General features: G+C 35.0%; 1 long non-coding RNA gene and 1 other non-coding gene across 2 annotated transcripts; both read left to right on the top strand.

Annotated features, from left to right (window-relative positions):
• The first annotated feature begins 11,923 nt into the window (after window positions 1-11,923).
• LOC113705170 (small nucleolar RNA R71) lies at window positions 11,924-12,030 on the top strand. Its single transcript, XR_003451818.1, has one exon. It is a non-coding gene; the product is annotated as a small nucleolar RNA R71 (small nucleolar RNA).
• Window positions 12,031-14,634: 2,604 nt separating this feature from the next.
• On the top strand, window positions 14,635-15,524 carry LOC140013042 (uncharacterized). Its single transcript, XR_011820104.1, has 2 exons — window positions 14,635-14,689; window positions 14,768-15,524. It is a non-coding gene; the product is annotated as an uncharacterized lncRNA (long non-coding RNA).
• The last annotated feature ends 1,663 nt before the right edge of the window (window positions 15,525-17,187 follow it).

Below are 17,187 nucleotides of genomic sequence, written 5' to 3'. Positions count from 1 at the left end.
TGAAAATTGGTCAAGAAATGAGGCCTCCACCTTCCTTTTACAGTTGGGAATGTTTCTCACATGTCTAGCAACGCATGTGAATTGGTGGGAGTGAAATTGAGTTTTCCGCGTACAGAGCAGCCTTTTCTGACCACAATCCGGCCAGAAATCCGGCCGGATTGCTACAGTGACTATTTGGTCACTTCCTGCTCAATTTCCAGCTCTGCTTCGATTTTGACTCAATTTCAACTGAACTTTTCTTGATGATAAAAGCTGATTTAGCTCTTGACCAAAACATAAAACTTGTAGCCCTTTGAGTTAGCTTTCCAATGCATCAAAAATCACCTTATTTGGATCTGTGTACGCTGAGAAATGACTGAAATACCCTTGCCTGCTCATTGCCTTGTTCCAGCTTCGACTAGTAGAAATTAGCTATTGTAATTCGGCTTTTTGACTTGGAAAACCTTCAAACTGGATTCAGATGTCTTCACCAAAGTTGTAAATCTATCTCTTATCTTCAAATTGGTTTAAGAATCATCTCAATTCGATCACTGTAACTCAAGTTATAGCCGAAATACGAAAATGTGTCAAAACTGTCAAAAATGCACAAAATCCAAGTAAAAAGTGATAAAAACCTCATTTAATCACTTCAAAGCATTTTTCACCAATTATAGCCAAAATGATTCATTTTCTTCCAATACTATACCCAAAGTGACTAAAAATAATATAAAATATCATACAATTATTACGTAAATTAGTCACTTATCACTTAGTCATGAGAGAGTAGAGCAATTATATTCACTTCAATTCATTTCTCACAGACAGCGCCAATTGTAGCATCACGATCGAAACTCCTGAGAAGACTGGAGATCGACAAACTCTAGTTCGGATTTCCTGTATGATATCAAAAGCAGAGGCAGAGTATTCCCCCAATTTGGCTCTGATGCTTAAGTTAACAAGAGTTAACAGCTCAGACATAAGTTACCGAGTATGAGAGTTAGAAACAGTTATCTTTGGGGTCTAAGAAAAGAGGGGTATTTATAGTGAAACATGAGAGGTGTCCTTGGGGTTCAGGCCGCATTGATGGGATAGGATGCAGCTATAGGTCGGCTCTAGATCTGCTAGTGCAAGAGCATAGGCCTGCAAAAGCCTATAAGGTGTCGCGTCAATCACTTCTTGTTGTAAGTGTCCTCGGCTCACTAGGCATCTAAACTACAAGGTGATTCCTCAGATCAGAAAATGTCCGGGAGAGATAATCTCGAGAAAGATGATCCTGGGTACTACACTAAGCATATGATGAAAATGTCCTTTGGTAATTTGCACGCTGAGGTCGAATTCGTCCTAGTTCAAGATGATGGATGCAATCTTAAACACGTAAAACTCTGCTCAGGTCAAGTACATCCATGCTCCATCCCTTATCAAAGCCATTCTGTACAATGATGAAGCTAAGGGGGGCTGAGGGGGGCCATGTCCCTTCTAAGTTTTGAAAATTTTAATTCGTAATATGTAAATATATGTATAAGACAAAGTTGACCCCCCTAACAATGTACATTAGAAAAACAGAAGTTGTTCAAAAATTTAGCACTGATTCAATTATAGATGAATTTAGTTCTATGAAAGAACGTAAAGCTCAATTTACTTTTAAGACAAGATGTTGAAATTTCAAGGTATGCTAACATAACTTAATTGAAAATAGTTATATTTATATTGCATAACTATATTTTTGTTTTTGCACAAGTGACATATTGGAGCATCTTCTCATAATGTACAATTTGGATAGTTTGTAATGTTATATGATATTTAATCAAAGGTTATTTCTTGTCATAATTTTTGTTATAACTATGCTGCATATTTATGAAATAGACATACCTTTATAATTAAAGTTAATATTTGATATTTTAAGCTGTCATATATTTAAATAGATAAAAATTATTTTGAACACAACATATTAATATAATTTTGTTCAGAAAAATTTTGGCCCTCCTCCCAAGGAAAATATCCTGGTTTCGTTCTATAGTCTATAGAATAGACATTTTCAATTATGAAGATAATCAAAATAAAGCTCCAAAACAAGATAAAAGATAATTTCACAAATGATTGCCTAACAATGTACATAAAAAAAAGAAGTTGTTCAAAAATTTAGTATTGATTCAATTATACAAGAATTTAGTTCTGTGAGAGAATGTATAGCTCAATTTACTTTTAATAAAAGAGGATGAAATATCAAGGTATGTTAACATAACTTTTATCTTTTTTAATTGAAAATAGTTATATTTATATTGCATAGTTATATTTTTGTTTTTGCACAAGTGACACATTAGAGCATCTTCTCATAATGTGCAATTTAGGTGGTTTGTGATGTTATAAGATATTTAATCAAATGTTATTTCTTGTCTTAATTTTAGTTATGACTATACTACATATTTATGAAATAGACATACCTTTATAATTAAAGTTAATATTTGATATTTTAAGAAGTCATATATTTAAATAAATGAAAATTATTTTGAACATATCATATTAAGATAATTTTGTTCGAAAAAATTTTGGCCCCCAAGGAAAAAATTCTGGCTGCGTCACTTATTATGTAGGTAGTGACCACTCTAATTTGGTATATATAATCAAAAGATTATTAAAATATTTTGGACTGTTTTTAGCGAGGGAGAATGCAGTTTTGACCCTCAATCTTTGGCATTTGTGCGATTTTAATTTTTGAAGTTTCAAAAAAAAAAAACAAATTTAGCCCCAAATATTTGGTACATGCCTAAAATGCTGGCAAGAGTAAATCCAGTCCACAATGTTATTAATTTGAAGTAAATTTAGGGTATGTTTGGTTCCCCATGGAATTGGAGTGTAGAATTGGAATTGGGGCCTCAATTACAATTGTGTTTGGGTACTATCTTTCCCGTAGAATTAGAATCGAATTGCAATTCCAAATCGATCGAATTCCATGGTTCCAATTCTTTGGCTGGACCAAAGTATTCCAATTCCAATTCCACGGCCAGACTTCCATTCGGATCAACATGCGGACTTTAAACGGGTAAAAACTCCAAAACGGGTCAACTATAAAGCTGGATTATAAAAAAATACAAAGCTGGCTTCTTTCTCTCTGTTCGTGACCAAATCGCTCTAGCGTTCTGCCACCGCCACCGCTGGTGCCGCCTCCTCTTCCCAACACCTCTCTCGTAACCCCTGCAAGCCTTTCTTCCCTCTTCTCTCCTCCGCAGCATCGTGTGGGTGAAATCGCTATATCTATTATGCTATATCGTGGTAATCTTTCGTTCCACTGTATCCTCTCTCTTTCTATGTGATTCATTTCTTCTCTAGATTTGCAAAACTAGGGTTATTCTGCTATAGACACAGCCCATATGATTGTTGATGACCATGTCGTAGATGTCAAAATCATACGTAAATAGTAACAGAGAAGGAAAAGAAATTGTAAGAATAATCACGTTTCTTCATAAAAGGAAATATGAAAAAAAAGAAAGAGAAGACAAATTGCCATTATATCTTCCTTCGCTTTCTAAACAACGATGTTTATGATCTGTAGATGTGGGTTTTCAATGTGGCTAAAAGGACTCCAGGCATAGTCGAAACTAGAAAGGGTACAGAAATAAAGTAAACAAGATGTTAAACGAGGACTTCTTGCATGACATTCGAAACTAAAAAAGAATTTACGACTTAAGCTGGTATAGAAAACTTCAATTTTTAGCACTGATTAATGCTAAAATTTATCATGGGACCAGATATTTGAGAATACGTTTTTCTATTTCTTGTAGTCTTGTAGTGAGAATACATTTGTTAGACTTTTAGTGAGAATGCATTCTTGTAAAGAACCACGAATTTGTGTTGCAATATTTTCTATTTATATTGTCATTGTTGGTTGTGGTTTTTGCCTGAATGTAAAGAGCAATATACTTGGATTTCCGGCTGGACTTTGCCCAATCGTTGGTGTTGTTGGACACATAAGCGGTGGTGGCTACGGTTCACTGTTGCAAAGATATTGCCTGATGGTGGATAATGTTCTTGATGCTCAAATTATCAATGTTAACAGCCATGTCGGGTTTTTACCTTAAGTGCAAGTTTAATTCCGAATTATACCCGTTTTCTGCAAGTATACAGGCCAAAATCGTAATATTGGGTATGTATCGGGTCGATCCCACGAGAAGCAATTAAAACAATTATTAGATACTGATTTACTCTATTATTTAGACTCACAATAAAATTGAGCAGAAAATTTAGAATTAAATTCAACTACAAGAGTTCTTAACTAGAAAATTGCAATATCTCAAGGGGAGTAGAATTCACTAAATATTAAGATCTAGGGATGTAGATTCGACTTATGACACAAAAGATCTAAAATGAATTAATTCAACACTTGTTACTGCTCTTGTTTAACCAAGGATTCATTTCCAGAAATACCAAAATCACATTCTCATGATAATAATGGGTTAAAACAGATTAGTTTTTTCTAATCTCTTGGTAAATACTAAATCTGTTCTTATTCACACATGAAATGCAGATTTCATCCACTTGAATGTATTTCTATTCTCATGAATATACAACTCAAGTTCTACTTGTGTCATTCCATTATTTTTACCATTTCTTAATGAATAAAAACAACTATAAACCTGTTAATGGTGATCAAACAACAACAAGTAATCAAGCATACACAAGTAGACAAGTTAATACAAGATATAACAAGAATGAATAACAATCAATTCATATCATTTGGCCATAAGCTTCATCTACTCCCTAGATAAAGAAAATTAGCTACTCATGAATGATAAAACACTCATAACTTCATTAATGTAAATCATCATGAATTACAAATACAAGAGGAGTAAAGAAAGCCTTAGCCAAGATTTGGTGAAGCCTTCAAAAATCTTCTTTGTTCTTGAACTTAGATGATTACACAATGAAATCCCAATTTTTCTTGCAATTCCTAGGTAGAGAGAATATGTTTTTCTGTAAGAAGCTAAGCTCCGAATGGATCCCAGACCTCTCCCCATATCTCTGCATAAAAAACACTCAAAGGCTTATTTTTCCAAGTCAAATTCCAACTTTTGATTCCCCAAATCTAACTTTGTTAGAATTGTCAATAACCAATGTTTTTGACTTGAAAATAAGCCACCTTTCTTGCCCTTTTGACTTCTGAAGCATGTGCACCGAATTCCCTTGCATCTTATAGCTGGAAAGTGGTATGAACACAAGAGAAAATGGCTGAGCAATTTGCAGAATTTCGGCTACAAAACGCGCTTACACAAAACGCAGCTACAACTCGCGTTTTGTGCACTCGCATTTTCTCTTTGACCTTATTTCAACTGCGATTTTCTCCATGATGTAGGCCGAACTAGTTTTTGTGCAAAACACCAAAGTTGTAGCCCTTTGAGTTAGCTTTCCAATTCTATAAAAATCATCCAAATCAGAGTTTCGTAGCCTGAGATATGATCGAAATACTATCACCTGGTCAAACCCCTGTTTCAGATTCCGACCACAGGGTGCAGCTTCTGTATTCCAGCCTTTTGTCCATGAAGATGGCAGAACTGGATTTCGATGTCTTAATACAAATTGTAGATCTCTTTCTTAGCTTTAAAATGGTATAAAGATCACCTCAATCCGATAAGTGTAGCTCCAGATATGGTCAAAATACTGAAGAGTGTCAAAACTATCTTGAAGTGCAATTCTTCACTTGAACGTTTTTCACTTCATTTTTCTTTTCACCACTTAAATTCATCACCAAATCTCTATTTTTCACCTCAATTGACCTCCTTTGGTGATTGATTCATTATTCCTGCATAAAAATGAAGTTTTTACTATTAAAATCAATAGAAATGCACTATTATCCACTTTTACCAAAAATATCTATTTTTACCAAAACCTTAATTATTTTAATTATAAAACTAAGTAATCAAATAAAAATTACTAATAAAATGCACTTAAAAATACGTAAAATAAACTCTTGTCAAATACCCCCACACTTGAACCATTGCTTGTCCTCAAGCAATATAAAATCTCACCATCAATGATCCAAATATTGAAAATAAATATATATAGCATTTCCACTTCATTTCCTTAAATCAAGGTAAATGACCATTATGTGATCTTTCAAATAACCTCAAGTACTTATGATATCAAGCAAAGAAGAGCCAAGTATACCATAATTGTGCTTATTCAACTCAATGTCTCGATTTTATCCAACTTCACAAGCAAGCAACTCATATAATCCATAAAATGCTAACTAATCTCATGATCAACTTCTTATTTTTCTTAAAGAGGGAAATTTTTTTTTAATTTTATTTTAAGAGTTAAATACTACTTAAGTTGTGAAGAATATTTTTTTGACGCGAAGATCGACATTTTTAGATGAAGATCCCCGGTTATTCAATATTTCACATACTCAAGTTGATTTTCATACTCTTAGCTCAAGTACCGTTTTACGCGAAAGTCGACATTTGTAGATGAAGACTCCCGGTTACTAAGTACAAGAACCATTGGAGTAGAATAACTCTTTTTTTTTTTTTTTGGTAATAGAAATAATAAAAATCCCCCTATATAATAAGCATGAGAAAAGTATGACATTCATTGACCATATTGATTGCTGAACTTGTAAAATCAAATAACAAAGAGACATTTTTATTGAATATGCAAAATATAGGCATACTTTTCTCCATTTTACTAGATATACTTTCCTATAGATGTAAAAATTATAATCACATAAAAATCATTTCCAAATTCCATGAGAAAAGAAGTCTCAAAACCACATATATTTATTTCAAAAGGATAAGTGATAAAATTTTATTTATTTATTATGGTTAATAACATATATATGTATAAGGTTTTGGAAAAATTTTGACAAAATTTCCCCTTAGAAGTGGACTAAAACTCCCTGCCAGCAACCACAAAAAACACAATTTAAGCACAAGAATTATATCAAACACAACTAAATCCACAAGTACCACACATAGTTCTCCCCCCACACTTAAATTACACATTGTCCTCAATGTGTAGGGAAGAAATAAAATAAAAGAAGAAAAGAAAAGAAAGAAGTACTCCCCAAGTCAATGGCCGAGATCCTTATCAGCCACTAATCACGAACCACTGTCAAAATACAAGTACAGTGCGCCAAGTCAGTCATCCCCCTCGGCATCATCGTCATCCTCTGCATCACGATTGGGCAGTGGATGAATGCCCAAATGATCTTCAATTCGGCTTAAACGATTCATAACATCAGCAAACTGAAATGCAAAGTCTTCCATATGGTCAAAAAGTCGCTGCCAATTAGTCTGTGGTGGAGAAGGAGGTGGTGCTACAGTAGATGGTCCAGCTTCATCCCGACCATGTCTAGTCTTCTATCTTTGCTCCTGAACAGGGCGTGGAATGTTCCCTGTGCCAATACCAAGGCGGCGAAGAGTAGTGATAGTCATCTCAGCACATGGTGGAACATACTCCCGCCGCATGCCTTCCAAGCGAACCTCAAAACGGGGGAAGATTAAAGTCAGTAGATGAGGAAATGAAAGTTTGAAGGAAGTTGTCTTACGCCTCGCCGTAGACCTAATGTGGCTGATGATGATGTTCGGCAATGAAATTCGAGCATATGGAGACGTCCGGTTATGGAACATGTAATCCAAGAAGTAGATTTCGCTCTTGCGGACCTCCGTGTGCCCCGTCTTTTTTTGGGATGACATTGTGAGCCATCATGTAAATGATAAGCCGATGACGAGGTTCGAAGACATTTGCCAAAATGGTCTCCTTCCTTGTAGAGCGAAAAGGTTGGTACTCAAGACCAAATCTAGCCATGGTTAGCGAGGGATCCCACCTCCTATTCGGGGGAACAAACTCCTTCTTCAAATCTACTGGACGGCCGTCATCCATACACCCCAAAATAGCAGCCAAATCTTGACGTGACAAGGTGATTCGTCTTCCACGCACCCAGGACTCAACTATTTCTCCACTATGGTGCGCCTTACTTTCAATGTTGGCGTAAAACTCGCGCACCAAGTCGGGGTAGTAATGGTTTGGTAGGGTGAGAATCGGCGCCCATCCCAGCTGAGCAAAAGCCTCTGAGATGTTATACATCATCTCAACTGTTGGGTTGACATGCATCTCAAACAGGAACTCCAAATTAGCACGCGCCTCATGCCACTCCTGATTCCTGCGAGTGTTAAACCTAGCACTGTCAAATACCGATCTACCCGCTCCACAGGAGGTGCCCTCACCAGGCTGTCGGTTAACTGGTGGAGAAGAAGGTGAACTCTCCTCCTCAGATACTTCCATTTTTTCATTAACCTCCCTCTCTTCACTGCTGGAGGACGAGGGTATCGTACGTCTTCCCCTTGGCATAGTACCTAAAAGAAAATATTTCAATTAACCACCTGTATTTGTACACAATTCACAATTTAGCAATGAATGTTCTAAAATGATCCAAATAACCTCCAATTTATCCCTTCAAGTGACAACACGTCCAATAACTAATGTATAGGACCAAACAAGAAGAGCCATAATTTATGCCCAAAAATTACTCAAAATCACCAATTGAAACAAGATATGCAATAATTATAACCCAATCAGTGAAATTAGCAACAATTATGATTATAACTACTGAGAATTAACAATAATAATATGCTTTTAGCTATAATCATGTTTAGGCAAAAATTAAACCAATTAACTCACCAAATCAACCAAATTATTCACTATACACAATGCACATGCTTAAACATCATCAACTAACCATTTTTAACCATAATTTAACATCACCAATGGCTCAAAAACATCCTAGTTTCTTTTTCCAATTTCGTCTAAATATAGCAATTGTGAATTTTAAAGTACTTGAAAACCAATAAATTGCTACATTTAAACATATAAACATGCTTAAACAATCATAATAATCATGAATAAAATCAAAAATAGTCATGAACATCATCAAATTTTCGAAATTAAAAGATGTCAGATAGCTCAGGATAAAAAATATGAACTTCTAAAATCAAAAGATTTGATGAAGAAACTTACTTCAATCACGTAGAAGGATGTTTGGTGATGCTAAAAATGCAAAAAGCCCTATGCAACAACCTCCAATTGACCTCCAATTGAAGAAATTGGAGTTTAAGAACCCTAACCTTTAATCCTTCAAAAACCTGATTTTAGGTGTTTTTCTAGGATTTTAATCGGTTAAAAAGGTTGTATGAAGCTCAAAAGGTGTTGGGGTGATGATTTCTAGCAAGATTATGGAGTAAAAATGAAGATTTGTGAGGTGGGTAGAAGGGAGGAAGAAGAAACGCGGCTGGAAAAATGGAAAAGGGAAGAAGAAATGCTGAAATCGCGTTTCTGCACCTTATATTTAGTCACAGAAAACGCGACTAAAAACGCGCCTTCAACTCGCGTTTTGAAGTAGCGTTTTCTGCACAAATCTCGCAGCAATCAAAACGCGACTGTGTAGTAAAACGCGACTCTGAGTCGCGTATTTAAAGTCGCGTTTTTGGAGTCGATTCAGGCTTGAAAACGCGACTTCCATTAAAACGCGACTAAGAGTCGCGTTTTGAAGGCGCGTTTTCTTTTCTGCAGGTGCAGAATTGAAAACGCGATTCTGAGAAATGCGACTTATAAGTGCGTTTTCTTGAGAAACACGTTTTCTGCTGCAATTTTTAGCAAAATTTTAACTTTTGAAAAATTACAAATGGTACCCCAATGACTTAAAATGCATCATAGATCATTTGTTTGTCAATTTTATTGATTGGAACAAATGTAAAACATTAAAAACATGCATTTTACCCCTTTATAATGAATCAAAAACACCTTTAACGTAAATCGAGGGGTTGAATTGTTTGATCAAAGTTTGCCTTTTCACCTCAAATGGTAATTCTTGCTTCCATTTGCCAACCCTATAACACAAAAACAACAAATTAACTAAAACACTTATTTAAGTCTAAAAATCACAAAAAATTAACACAAATAACATAAACATTGGGTTGCCTCCCAATTAGCGCTTTTGTTTATAGTCGGCTCGACTGAAAAAGTTGAATCACTTTAGAGCATTAGGGAGCGATTTTCTCCCCATGGGTCGAAACTCCCGAGCCAATCCACCATGTGATGAACCATGCATTGATCTTCATAGTCCAATTTCCTCAAATGTCAAGGAGGAATATTAGACTTGTCATAGAGAGGCTCAACTTCACCTTGGAGTGGATTTTGCTTGTCTTTTCTGAATTGGCTCAACTTTTCACCATTTTCTTCATGGAATGGCGAATTTATTAAGCCAACTTCCATCCTTATCTTCTCCTCGTTTGTTCCTACACCATGAAAGTTAGTACCAAGGACATTTATAAATTTAACTTCTTCGGTCCTTTCTTGGTTAACCTTTTCATCATATGGCATATTAGAAACAAGAGCAGTAGGCTCTATACTCCCTTCTTTATTATCCAAATTGAATTCCAATTCCTCACCATTAACCCGTAATATAAGCTTACCTTTTTCTACATCAATTATAGTTCGTGCAGTGGCTAAAAACGGTCGTCCTAGAATAATTGGCATTCTCACATCTTCTTCAATATCTAAGACAACAAAATCCACAGGTATTATAGATTGTTTTACCTTTATGAGCACATTTTCCAAAATACCCATGGGACGTGTGATTGACCGATCCGCCAATTGCAATGTAATATTGGTATCTTTTACCTCTTGAAGTCCCAATCTCCGGGCAACCGATAACGGCATAAGTGACACACTTGCACCTAAATCACATAAAGCATTAGAAAAATGCAATTGACCAATAGTGCAAGGAATAGAAAAACTTCCCGGATCTTTCAATTTAGGAGGGAGTTTATTCTTAATCAATGCACTACACTCTTCCGTTAATGCTATCATCTCATTATCTACAATTTTCCTCTTCTTTGACATGATGTCTTTCAAGAAACGTGCATAAGAGGGAATCTGTGTTATAGCATCAATGAAAGGAATGTTAATGTGCAATTGTTTAAACATTTTGAAGAACTTTTCAAACTCCCGATCTTGTCCATCTTTCTTCAACCTGTGAGGAAAAGGTATCACATTAGAATTTAAATGAGAATTTAATTTGGGATGAAGTGCATCAATATCAATGATAACATGATCATTTTGACTTTCTTGCTCCCCTTCAATTGCTTGCTTCTTGTCTTTTTCACCACCTGAATTTTCAAAATCGAATCTCTCAACCGTTTTACCGCTTCTAAGAATGATTGCATTGACATGCTCTCTCGGATTCACTTCGGTTTTACTTGGTAATTCACCAGGGTTTCTATTGTTGATCACATTGGCAATTTGACCAATTTGAACCTCCAAGTTTCTGTACATCCCAGCTAATTGGTCCAACCGCCCCTCAACTCGCTCGAATCTATCCGAAGTCACCTTAGCAAGTTTTTCCACCGCGATCTCCCAACTTGGTTTAGTTTCAGCCTGGGGTTGCCTTGGTTGAAATCCCGGCGGATTGGTTGGCCTTTGTTGATTGCCTTGATCTTTCCATCCAAAGTTTGGATGATTTCTCCACCCCGGATTGTAAGTATTCGAGTAGGGATTATTTGGAGCATTTCGGTTGTAATTATTGACAAATTGTACCTGCTCAGAATCAACACACTCATTAATATCATGTTCACCTCCACAGAAAGAGCAACAAGCTACGTGAGCATTAGATGAACTTGGGCTAACTCCACCTTGTCTACTCAATAACTTCATCACGTTATTCATTTGGGCACTCAACATATTGAGAGTGTCCATTTCGATCATACCTGCGTGACGTCTCGTATTACCTCTTTCATTGGCCCATTGGTAGTTATTTGCGGCCATTTCTTCTATCAAATTTTGAGCTTCTTGGGGTGATTTACCCATTAAAGCTCCACCTGCGGCTGCATCAATCATAGTTTTAGTGGAGAAAGATAAACCATTATAAAAGGTTTGTATAATCAGCAATTCGGGTAGTCCATGGTGTGGACATTTCCGTAACAAATCTCTAAACCTTTCCCATGCTTCATATAATGATTCTCCTTCCATTTGACTAAAATCAGTGATATCCATTCTTAGCTTAGCAGTCTTACCGGGTGGAAAATACTTATTCAAAAATGCCCTTGATAAATCATCCCATGTGGTAAAAGTGTTAGGAGCATGAGAGTGTAACCACATTTTTGCCTTATTTCTTAATGAAAATGGGAACAACCGTAACCTAATAGCATCATCACTAACTCCATTCATTTTAATGGTATCACATATTTCTAAAAATGTAGCTAAGTGTGAGTTAGGATCTTCTACAGCATTACCTCCAAATTGAGATTGTTGAACCATTTGGATAAGTGATGGCTTAATCTCAAAGTTGTTAGCATTTACCGTAGGCCTTACTATGCTTGTTTGAGATCCTTGTGTTCCTGGTAGAGCAAAATCTCGTAGAACTCGCCTATTTGCTTCATTTTCAGCCATTTCTTCTTCAAATGGTAGTTCTATCAAAATTTCCTCTATCGGTTGCCAAATCTCTTGTTCCTCTTGCTGTTGTGTGTGCCTTCTTTGTCTACGTAGTGTCCTCTCAATTTCTTGATCGAAAGGTGCGACTTCTCGAGACTCTCGGTGCATACACTACAAACAGAAATAAGGGATATTATGCAACTTCAATGGTCAAAAACTGATTACAATATAAGATTAAATATAATCTAAAAAATAAAGCTGTCTAAATTAATAAAGATGATTAGGCTCTAATATTGCCGCTCCCCGGCAACGGCGCCAAAAACTTGACGGGTTTTTACCTTAAGTGCAAGTTTAATTCCGAATTATACCCGTTTTCTGCAAGTATACAGGCCAAAATCGTAATATTGGGTATGTATCGGGTCGGTTCCACGAGAAGCAATTAAAACAATTATTAGATACTGATTTACTCTATTATTTAGATTCACAATAAAATTGAGCAGAAAATTTAGAATTAAATTCAACTACAATAGTTCTTAACTAGAAAATTGCAATATCTCAAGGGAAGTAGAATTCACTAAATATTAAGATCTAGGGATGTAGATTCGACTTATGACACAAAAGATCTAAAATGAATTAATTCAACACTTGTTACTGCTCTTGTTTAACCAAGGATTCATTTCCAAAAATACCAAAATCACATTCTCATGATAATAATGGGTTAAAACAGATTAGTTTTTCCTAATCTCTTGGTAAATACTAAATCTGTTCTTATTCACACATGAAATGCAGATTTCATCCACTTGAATGTATTTCTATTCTCATGAATATACAACTCAAGTTCTACTTGTGTCATTCCATTATTTTTACCATTTCTTAATGAATAAAAACAACTATAAACCTGTTAATGGTGATCAAACAACAACAAGTAATCAAGCATACACAAGTAGACAAGTTAATACAAGATATAACAAGAATGAATAACAATCAATTCATATCATTTGGCCATAAGCTTCATCTACTCCCTAGATAAAGAAAATTAGGTACTCATGAATGATAAAACACTCATAACTTCATTAATGTAAATCATCATGAATTACAAATACAAGAGGAGTAAAGAAAGCCTTAGCCAAGATTTGGTGAAGCCTTCAAAAATCTTCTTTGTTCTTGAACTTAGATGATTGCACAATGAAATCCCAATTTTTCTTGCAATTCCTAGGTAGAGAGAATATGTTTTTCTGTAAGAAGCTAAGCTCCGAATGGATCCCAGACCTCTCCCCATATCTCTGCATAAAAAACACTCAAAGGCTTATTTTTCCAAGTCAAATTCCAACTTTTGATTCCCCAAATCTAACTTTGTTAGAATTGTCAATAACCAATGTTTTTGACTTGAAAATAAGCCACCTTTCTTGCCCTTTTGACTTCTGAAGCATGTGCACCGAATTCCCTTGCATCTTATAGCTGGAAAGTGGTATGAACACAAGAGAAAATGGCTAAGCAATTTGTAGAATTTCGGCTACAAAATGCGCTTACACAAAACGCAGCTACAACTCGCGTTTTGTGCACTCGCGTTTTCTCTTTGACCTTATTTCAACTACGATTTTCTCCATGATGCAGGCCGAACTGGTTTTTGTGCAAAACACCAAAGTTGTAGCCCTTTGAGTTAGCTTTCCAATTCTCTAAAAATCATCCAAATCAGAGTTTTGTAGCCTGAGATATGATCGAAATACTATCACCTGGTCAAACCACTGTTTCAGATTCCGACCACAGGGTACAGCTTCTGTATTCCAGCTTTTTGTCCATGAAGATGGCAGAACTGGATTTCGATGTCTTCATACAAATTGTAGATCTATTTCTTAGCTTTAAAATGGTATAAAGATCACCTCAATCCGATAAGTGTAGCTCCAGATATGGTCAAAATACTGAAGAGTGTCAAAACTATCTTGAAGTGCAATTCTTCACTTGAACGTTTTTCACTTCATTTTTCTTTTCACCACTTAAATTCATCACCAAATCTCTATTTTTCACCTCAATTGACCTCCTTTGGTGATTGATTCATTATTCCTGCATAAAAATGAAGTTTTTACTATTAAAATCAATAGAAATGCACTATTATCCACTTTTACCAAAAATATCTATTTTTACCAAAACCTTAATTATTTTAATTATAAAACTAAGTAATCAAATAAAAATTACTAATAAAATGCACTTAAAAATACGTAAAATAAACTCTTGTCAAGCCAGATTTTGGATAGAAAAGCAATGGGAGAAGATCTGTTTGGGGCTATTAGAGGTGGTGGTAGTGCTAGTTTTGGCATATAGAATCAGGTTAGTCAGAGTGCCTGAAATTCACACTGTTTTTAATGTGCAGAAGACTGAGGCAGAGAATGCAACAGATGTTCTTTACAAATGGCAAAATATTGCAGACAAAATTGACAACGATTTGTTTATTAGCGTTATTGTGCAGCCAATTACTGGAAAAGTAAAGGGTCAGAAAATCATTAGATTGACATTCATGGGACATTTCCTTGGAGATGCAAACAGGCTGATTTCTGTTATCAACACTGGATTTCCTTAATTGGGATTGAAGAGAAGTGATTCTTTGGAAACAAGTTGGATTGATACGATGCTCTGGTGGTATAACTACAAAGATTGGGACAGCAAAGGAAGTGCTATTGAGAAGGGCTTATATCAATTGATCTTCTTGAAGAGAAAACCAGATTATGTACAGAACCCCATTCCTAAATATGGATTAGTATCATCATTCAAGAAAATGGTTCAGCTTGGAAAAACAGGACTTGTTTTCAATCCTTATGGTGGAAGAATGAGTGAAATTCCTGAGAATGAAACACCATTTCCTCATAGTGCGGGGATCATTTTCAACCTGCCAGATTGGTGAAAGTGAAGACTACCGTGGATCCACAAAATTTCTTCAGAAATGAACAGAGCATCCCCACTTTGAACCTTCAGACCTCTAAAGGGAGGAAGGGACGAAAGTAAAGAGCAACAAATGATAATTGCTCATATAGTAATGGTTATCAAGTAGCAGAGGTGCCTTGTCCTATTAATGGCTTTAGCATAAAATGTAATGTTAATGAATGGATATAGTGAGCATTACTTTTGTAGCATTGTAGTACCGAACGGTTGGTTGTGCATTAAAGAGGCAAAAGTCATATACATTCATGGATTGATTTCACTTATTACAGACCTTATTGTCTATATTATCTTGTAAGATGCAAAACTCAAACATTTATAATAGGTACAAGCTATGACTTCCCTCTCCAATTCATATAATAGAGTAGGCTTTTAATTTTCTAAATTTAAAGTTCTTAACTGTAAGAAAAATATCAAGGTTTTAACTTGATGAATATTAACTACTTTTTAAGTTAGAATATATAATTAGTTTTTTATTTAATATAATTTAATTAAGAATAAAAGAAATAAGAATAATTATTTTTTCCAAAAAAGGAACTAATTGGTTTTCTTTTTCTTTAAAGCTTTAGTAACAATTAGTTAAATGCAAGAAAAAATAAATTATTAAAGGCATTAATTGGTTTTTTCCTTGAAGCTTTAGTAATAGTTAGTTAAATATTAAAAAAATTATTACATAGGAAAAAGAAAAACACAAAATTTTTATGTAAGCAAATGTTAGATGGAAACAATTCTAGTTCTTAATGAATTATCCTCTCATCCAAACAAAGGATTTGGAATTTTAAATGAATTCTGTATCAATTCTATGCATTTTCCAAACAAAAGAATTCCAATATTTTGGAATTTAATTCCTAGAATTTTAATTCTATAGAATTTCAATTCCAATTCAATTCTAATTCTGTAGAACCAAACGCACCCTTAGGATAATTTATGAATTTTTAATTACCAACAAAATCTAGTCGCATTCACATATGTGTTCGTAAAATTAAATTAAAAAAAAAAGAAACAAAACAGCAGTTAAATTTAAACAATAGCATTACTCACATGATAACACGTAAGTAACTAATTAACCAAAAAAATAAGGACAAGAAATTTGTTAAGCTATATGATTTCTTCAAGCTAGTGAACGAGTACTCTAGCCGGCGTTGGAGCATCTGGAGGACTCGGCTAATGAGGAATAATTTTAGTAACCCTTGGTCCGTCATCCCACTTGCGGCGGCCCTTGTGTTGCTTTATCTTGCTTTTGTGCAGAGTTTTTTTTTTTTTTTTTTTTTAAAGTTAAGGACTGTCCTTAAATCCTACATGAAGTGGTGGCCCATCTTCTGACACCCTAAAACAGATAATTCAAGGGGTTTTTCCTACAAAAATGAAATCATGATCTTGTGCCTGTTTCTATCTTGTTTAATCAGCTCCTTTTTTTTTTTTTTTTACCAAGAGGGACTTCGTGCCTATTTAATTAGTTGCTTGTGGAGTGGAACTCATATAAATGTTACAGGGGAGTTTTTGTGCATTTATTCTATGTGCGTAAGAATGTTTTGGTTGAGCTTGGACTTACCAAAGTCTAGCTCAAAAATCCCAGTTGACACAACTAATCATGAAACCGTTCAAGTGCTATTGATTGTTAAAATTGACTTCATGCCTTGCTGGTTTAATTTAACACTACTTTCTCGAGAATGTAGACAAAAAGAAAAAAAAAAAAGAGAATCATTTTCTTTTCAAAAGTGAAATATTAAAAAAAATCTATTTTTTCACACAATTTCTTTATAGTTTCTCAAAGTCTCTTCACCTCCTTTTGCGAGTATATCGAGTCGAACTATTTAGTTTTTTGTTCAACTCGACTACACAAAAAATGCAATCTAT

Source organism: Coffea arabica, chromosome 8e, assembly GCF_036785885.1.
Source record: "Coffea arabica cultivar ET-39 chromosome 8e, Coffea Arabica ET-39 HiFi, whole genome shotgun sequence".
NCBI classification, from domain to species: domain Eukaryota; kingdom Viridiplantae; phylum Streptophyta; class Magnoliopsida; order Gentianales; family Rubiaceae; genus Coffea; species Coffea arabica.
Note: the sequence above shows the minus strand (reverse complement) of the source record. Positions and strands in the feature narration are given on the sequence as shown.